This window comes from Peromyscus eremicus, chromosome 1 (assembly GCF_949786415.1).
Source record: "Peromyscus eremicus chromosome 1, PerEre_H2_v1, whole genome shotgun sequence".
NCBI lineage: Eukaryota > Metazoa > Chordata > Mammalia > Rodentia > Cricetidae > Peromyscus > Peromyscus eremicus.
In genome coordinates, this window is record NC_081416.1 from 1,651,824 (window position 1) to 1,658,339 (window position 6,516).

A 6,516-nucleotide genomic window follows, 5' to 3' on the forward strand; every position below is an offset into this window, starting at 1 on the left:
AAGCATTGGCCACCCACTGAGAGATGCTTCAAATACTCAAGAAGGGTATTTCCTGGTCCATATTTCTGGGTGAGGTTATGTTGATCTGTGAATTTATTTTCAAACAACAGAACCTAGTCAGTTTAAGTAGAAAGGGATGTATTAAGGTTGATTATAGAGTTCATAGGCTTTCTAGGAAGATTAGAGGAATTGAATTTGGACACTAATAGATCTAGCATGGCCAAGAGGACCTTCTTCTAGAGGAAGAAACAACTGCTCTGTGCTGTCAAACCCAAGGTCTCTGCAGCCCACACATCAGAACCTCTGCTACTGAATAATAGACTCTTCACTGTAAGGAGCTTCAGCCACAAATACCAACACTCTGCTGGTCCTGTCACACATCTGATCTTCTTGTATTGGCCCCCAAAGTTTCCTGCTCTGTCCACTTCCCATAGTATGAGGATCTGTAGAGTCAGATGCAGATTTAAAGTGCCAAGAGAGTCTGGGGATTTTAGCTTTGTTGTGCTTGTACCAATAGATTACCTAAATTACAAAGTGATGAATCAGAAACGTGTGCAGTGGTTAACAAGTGATCTAATCTACAAATCAGCCATAGATACACTGATCTGGCCATGATTTTCCTGCTGCCTTAACCTATATATAGTAAGGCTTGCAATACACCAGGTACACATACCCTGTGGTGAGCTAAATACCTCACAGCAGTAACTTTAGTTTCCACAACAGTCTCCTCAGCTAGGTATTTACAGTCATATCTGTAGGTGAGAAACTAGGGCTGAGACTCTAAGAAACGCAGTTTTGCAATTTTCTGGTCCCACAAAACAGAACCAAATCACTGGAGCTCCCATTTACACACAAGCCAAGAGTCTATATGATGGTTCGTTTGATTTCTCTAAGCCTCAGCTTATTCATCTAGAAAAAAAAAAAAGTGGAAATCATGACTTCATGACCAGAGTCAGTGATCAACTGAGATAACACATCTGTTGTCTAGTGTAGGATCCAGAAAGATCAATACAAAACAAGTGCACACATGGTGAAAACTGGAAAAACAAAACAAGAAAGGAGGCTTCTCGGTGTCCCTTCACCGTCACCCTGTTCTTGCTAAGCAGAACATGAGATACTTGATATCTGCTTAATGCAAGAAGGTTTCATGGCCAATTGCTCAATGTAAAAATAGGATTATGTGCCTGGGGAAAAGGAACCTTTTATAGTAGCAGTGACTTGCTTTAAGAACAGGCCTGTTGACACTCAGGCTTAATTAAACTGCTTTCCTGATGAATCTAGTGTGACAGCGGCCTGCCCCTTCCACATGCTCGAACTCCCAGGGCTGGGCTCTCTCTGGTTTCCTCCAGTAAGTTGCTGAGAAATAGTGGTAGAGGAAAGAGAGCTGGGTTTCTCTGGGGGCTTGTCTCAGGTCTTTTGTTTGTGTGACAAAATCAGGAATTAGGCAAGTGAAAATTAGAGGTTAAATCGATACAAACCTAAAGGAACTGGGAGAGAAGTGCAGGCAGAGGGAAGGCCTTGCTATCAGTGGAGACACTCAGGCAGGCTTGAGGGTGGAAAACTCCAAAGCAACTGCAGTTTGAGAACTGTGGAGAGGGAGTGGAAAGGACATTTTAAAGACTGTGGTTGAAATAATAACAATGGAAAAAGAGGCCATAAATTTGAGGGATGGCATACAAAAAGGGTTAAAGGAAACAATGTAAGTACAGTACACAGACGTGACATTTTAATTTTTTAATTTAAAGAAAAGAATAGAGCTGTGTTAGCAGGCCTTTATAGCTACCGTGTAAATGTGCCTGTGAAATGCAAAAACTCATGTGTGATCAGAGTGTGTCCTTGTGTCTGCAGTGTGCAGCTCCATGAATACTGCTGTCTGGTTGGAACTATCAGATGCCATTTTCTAAACTTTAGTTTTAAAGGTACGATGTGTGAAATGGAAAGAAAGAGCTGGGTGAGGATGGAGAGATGGTTCAGTCCGTAAAGTGTTTACTATGCAAGTGTGAAGACCTGATTTCTACCCCTAGAACCCATGTCTTTAAAAAGGGAGGAGGGGGATCCTGAGCTTGCAATCATAGCACTGGGAAGGTGAAGACAGGCAGACCTCTAGGATTTCATGGAGAGCTGCCTAACCAAATTGACAAGTTCTAGGTAAAAGTGAGAGAGACTGTCTCACTAACAAAAAGCAAAATAAACAAACAAAACCAATGAATTTGCATTTATTTTCTTAAGATACTGTATGAAGTCCTTTCTGGGCCTTAATTTGTATTCTTCCCGAACAACCCTATTACTGTCAATGTTTTCCAGAGGAGAATCTTGAAGCCAGAGAAGTAGAGAATTTTCACAAGGTTCCACTGCTAGCAAGCTGAAAAATGAGATTTCAACCCATACTCTGTGGCTTCAGAGTCTTCCCCTGTTTTTTGTCCCTTACTGCACTGATTTCCATTCCATGACTTCCCCAAAGAAAGAGGCTACTGCCTCCCTCCTGGAACTCTTAGATGGGTTTCCTTATGTTTACAGGTGTAGATAACTCTATAACAAGATGGCAAAGCCTGTCTATTCATCGGGGTTCTCTAAAGGAACATAATTTATAGAGTGAATATACATATATGCGCGCACACACACACACACACACACACACACACACACACTTGTGGATTTATGAAAATGGTTTACAGGCTGTGATCTAGCCAGTCCAACAATGGCTGTCTACCAAGGGAAGTTCCAAGAATCCAGTAGTTGTTCAGTCCATGAAGTTGGATGTCTCAGCTGGTCTTCAGTATACCCTGGAATCCTGAAGTAAGTTCTAATGCCAGTGAAGGAATGGACTTGCTAATGAAAGCAAGCAGGCAAATCGAGGAAATTTCCTTCTTCCATTTCCTTTATATAGGTTGCCAGCAGGTGTGGGCCAAATTAAAGGTGAATCTTCCTACCTCAAAGATAAAGGATTCGAAGTGGGTCTTAATTAAGGAAAAAAAATTCCTCGTAGATGTACCCAGCCATTTGAGTTTTAGTTGATTCCAGATGTTGTCAACTTAACAACCAAGAATAACCATCATAGCCTGTGCATTGGGCTGTCAAGATAGCTCAGTGGGGAAAATGTGGGGGTCCAAGCCTGAGGATCTGCATTTGACTCCTAGAACCTACACAGTGAAAAGAGAGAACCAATTCCTCCAAGCTGTCCTCTGGCCGCCACACAAGTGATATGTCATGTGCACACACCCAACACACAGATAAATAAGTGTAATTTTTATTGCATGTGTGTTTCACACTAATAAAGACCTCTCAGACTATAATATTTTGCTACTGGCATCAGCTGGAAATTTGTTAAAATATGAATTTTCCTGCCAGCCCACAGTGACCTTGTCCCCTGTAGTACATGTCCTTCTGATAATTTATCTAACTGGCTGTACATTATCCCATTGTGTAAATATTTCATTATTTGTAGAAAGCATCTTTTCATGTTCAGACACTTGATCAATATCCAGTGTTTTTGTTATTTTAGACTCTATGTGTCTCATCTTGAATACTATAAGGCTTATCAGCAAGGAAAACAACTAACCGCTGGTATATGTGCATCTTGTGTTTTTAATAGTAGCTCCCACATTCCTCTGCAAACTGGCTGCCTGGATTTATACTCTTATGAACAAAAAAAGACAAAGGTATACATTCCCCTACCCCAGCCATCATTAGATAGTATCAGGCTTGGAATTTCTGCCTATCTGATGAATGTAAACGAAGTCTTATTGTTGCTCTAATTTGCATTTCTCTGATTACTAGTGAAAGTGATTAACTTCCCGTACACTCATTGGCTCTTTGTATTTCCTCTGTGAATGGCCTATTATATATGTACAGCTATTATCAACTTGTAGCAACGCTTTGATGAATAACACAGCCCTGTTTCCATATATTATGAACTGGCAATACACTAGGTACTGTTTGTTATTTTAATTAAGATGTTGATCAGATATTTAAAATACTTTTTTCTCCTTTTAATGTGTGTGTGTGTGTGTGTGTGTGTGTGTGTGTGTGTGTGTGTGTATGTGTGTGTGTGGTGTTTGTGAATACAGGTGCTCATGTCATGGTTAACCTGTGCCAGTCAGAGGATGATCTGGGAGGTTAATCCTCATCCTCTACCTTTACAGAATCTCTGGTTGTTCTTCACTGCATTTATATTCTCTCATTGTCTCCATCTCCCAACTCACCACAGAAGTGATGTAATTGCAGACATGTGCTACAAGCTTTATGTGGGTACTGGTTATCCAAATTCCAGTCCTCATGTTTACACAGTGAGTACACTGAGCCATCTCCTCAGCCTCAACATATTCTAAATACCTTAATGTTCAGGGGGGTCCCCATACAGAAAAGGGCTGTAACTGGAGTTTTTCTGTGTCCACCAGCTCCTGCAGCCACTCAGACCCAAGTAAACACACAGAGACTTATATTACTTGTAAACTGTGTGGCTGTGGCAGGCTTCTTGCTATCTAGTTCTTATATCTTAAATTAACCCATTTCTATTGATCTGTAAATTGCCACGTGGCTTGTGTCTTACCAGTACTTTACATCTTGCTTCTCATGGCAGCGGCTGTCAGCTGACTCGGCCTTCCACTTCCCAGAGTTCTCCTCTCTCTTTGTCCCGCCTATACTATACTTCCTGCCTGGCTACTGGCCAGTCAGTACTTTATTTATGAACCAATCAGAGCAACACATTCACAGCATACAGATATAAGAGCCAGTGAATTCTATGGGCTCTGGTCTCTCAATAGCCCAGCATGTTAATGCTAGGTATAGAAGGACTGAACAACAACTGTCCAAATCAGACTTTTTAGCTATCTGGAGATGCCCCTCTATAGGATACATTCCAGAGATGCACCTATCCCAAAATGATGATATCCCAAATAGGGACTCTGCAAGGGATGTGGCATCCACTGAGGGTTATCTAAGACAGTGTTTCCCTCCCAGCCTCTTGGGTCCAGCTCTTAGCTGGGAAGCCTACTGGACATGGGACTCAACTAAGAGCTCTACTCCCGCCATTGGTCTTGTCTCAGGCATACCCAGATTCTTCCCAGAGCCTCATTCCACATCTGTAAAATGTGCCCATCCATTCCCAGAGCCACAGTGAGCAGGGGACGGACAATGTGCTGTCATGACTGCACTCTGCGTTTCTCTCTCCAGCTACCAGAAAAAAACAAAAACACCATCCAAGACAATTTAAGGTGAGCTAAAGTGTCCTCATGTCCAACATAAGATCTTGAGCTTGGCCTTTCGGCCATGGCAGCCATCTTTCAGTAACTTGCCCAAATGGCAAACACAAAGGGAAGAGGAGGGGACTCACTGTATGTTCTCCAGGCCTTTTAGGAAACATGGAGTTGTTCCTTTGTCCACATACATGTGAATCTACAAGAAGGTCTAATGTACACCTCAAGGGAATGAGCACTGTTCAAAAAGGAATGCCCCATAAGTGTTACCACAGCAAAAAGCGGAAGAGTCTACAATGTCACCCAGGATGCCATGGGCCTCATGGTAAACAGGTTAAGGGCAAGACTCTCGCCAAGAGAATTAATGTGTGGGTTGAGCACATCAAGCACTCTAAGAGCAAAGACAGCTTCCTGAAGCGGGTGAAAGAGAACAATCAGAAGAAAAAGGGAGCCAAAGAGAAGGGCACCTGGGTTCAGCTGAAGCGCCAGCCTGCCTCACCTGGAGAAGCACACTTTGTGAGGACTAACAGGAAGGAGCCTGAGCAACTGAAGCCCATTCCATATGAATTCATGGCCTAATGTGCAAAAAGAAATAAAGGTAAACAACTGTCTTGAGTATCCATAGGGCCTAGTCCAGTCCCGTGGGGGCTCCACAGCTATTGGTCCACAGTTCATGGGTTTCCACTAGTTTGGCTGGCCATCTCTGTACATTTTCCTATCATAATTTCAATGTCCCTTGCTTACAGAATCCCTCCTCTCTCTCATCAATTGGACTCCTGGAGCTCGGCCTGGCACCCAGCCATGGATCTCTGCATCTGTTTCCATATTAACTTGAACTGTTTGGGGGAGGCCCAGACAGAGGGTCAGGATCTGTCCCTGGTGCATGAGCGGACTTTTTGGAACTCAGTGCCTAAGGTGTGACACCTTGCACAGCCTTGGTGCAGCGGGGAGGGCCTTGGACCCGCCTTAATTGAATGTACCAGGCTTTGCTGACTGCCCATGGGAGATCTTGACTTGGAGGAGGTGGGAATGAGGGATGGTTTGGGGGGAAGGCTGGGGGACAGGAAGAGGGAGGAGGGGGGGATCTGTGGTTGGTATGTAAAAAGAAAATAAAATTTTAAAAAAAGAAAGAAAGAACGGACCTGGACTGAAAAAAAAATCCTGGTCTTGGGTCTTTTCAGAACAAACTTTTGCAGCCCACCCTTAGGAATAACCAAAGCAAGGCAAGAGGCTGGGGGTTCAATTCAGTGTTGCCCCATAAGTCCTGTCACTGCCCCAACAACCCAACCAGGCTGTTTACCACTGGCTCCTTAGTTCGGCT

The 6,516-nt window shown here is 43.2% G+C and overlaps 1 pseudogene; it reads left to right on the forward strand.

The window, feature by feature from the left end:
• Positions 1-5,298: 5,298 nt before the first annotated feature.
• Positions 5,299-5,774, forward strand: LOC131895359 (large ribosomal subunit protein eL21-like; annotated as a pseudogene).
• Positions 5,775-6,516: the final 742 nt, after the last annotated feature.